Raw genomic sequence first — 1478 nt, 5'->3', positions numbered from 1 at the left:
CCTCTCTCTCTCTCTCTGTCTCTCTCTCACGCTCTCTCTCTCTGTCTCTCTTTCACGCCCTCTCTCTTTCTCTGTCTCTGTCTCTGTCTCTCTTTCTCTCTCTTCCTCTCTCGGTCGCTTGCCACATCCTCCCCCTTCTGTCTCCCTCTTCAGTATGTCTGTCTCTCTCTCTTTTCACAATAACGCCCCCACCCCATCCCCCACCCCCAATAAAAAATAATACCGTGTCAGATCTATTATAAATCTAACACACACTGATACTAAAAGTCATGTTTAAAGATAGAAAACAAAACGAGAATTACTTTACTCAAACAAAAAAAGGTTGCGAGCGAACAGTTCGTTCACCCAGTCTTGTCTAAAAGAGAAGATGACGGAAAAACTAAAACAATGCAAGATAGAGCACGGCTCATTACCACCTGAGCGGCTGACGGACTTGGCACCCGATCAAGCGAGATGGCGGGTGCTCTGGTGTGGTTTGCTTATTCTTTCCTCTATCAAACATCTATCGTCATTATCTCCCCTCCTTCTTTTTTTGTTTTTTGTTGTTGTTTTTGTGGTGTTTGTTACTCCCTTGTAACACCTCTAATCTTCGGCACTTTTATGACCTTATTGTGTTGCAAGTGCCGTAAAACACTTACTAATACTAAAACTAAAAAATCGATCAAGCGAGTCGAGCCCAACTATACAAAGTAGGGCATAATTTACTAGTCTGCGGTACACCCTACATAAATGAGCGCGTCGCAAACTTTCGTTTTCCCGGAGTAAGTAACCCAGTTTTTAGGTCCTTGATTTCCAATTTTCCCCCACTTCCTACACATGCGCAAAAGATCCGACATTATTTTTGTTCCTCGTTGTTTTCAGTTTTGGTGGGAGGGAGCTAGCCCTCAGTCTTAGTCTTCTTAGGTCTAGCCTGACGTTGAACCAACCGGTATAAAATGCAAGTAGACTGCCCACATCAGTATTATAGCATCTTTATTGTTCTTGCACTTGAGTCTCTGTGCTGTGGTTGCCCTCGCGTGTCCGTGTAGTGAAGTATTTGGCTATTGCAGAGTCACGGTACCTCCGAACTACAGGATCTGCCGGTGTTATAAAGGCGAGTGAGTGACAGCGAGAGGGAGAGAGATAGAAAAAGATAGAGAAATAGAGAGGACGTGTCACACAGGGTTTAGACAGAAAGACGGAAAGTTATTTGCAGTTTCGCTGTTGGTATTTGAAAATTTTGGAAAAAAATAAATAGCAAAAAAAAACCAACAACAAACAAAACAAAAACAAAGCAAAAAAAACAAAACAAACAACACAAAAAAACCCCCAACAACCCCAAAGCAAACGAAAAAAAACACCCCGAAATAAAACACCCTAAAATCAAATTAAAAAAAAAAACGAGGGAAAAAACAACAGCTAGAAAATGAAAGATTTTTAAAAAATCGCACACACACACACACACACACACACACACACACACACACACACACACACAC

The sequence above is a fragment of the Aplysia californica genome, unplaced genomic scaffold, assembly GCF_000002075.1.
Source record: "Aplysia californica isolate F4 #8 unplaced genomic scaffold, AplCal3.0 scaffold00961, whole genome shotgun sequence".
Lineage (NCBI taxonomy): Eukaryota > Metazoa > Mollusca > Gastropoda > Aplysiida > Aplysiidae > Aplysia > Aplysia californica.
This window is presented reverse-complemented; position numbering follows the sequence as displayed.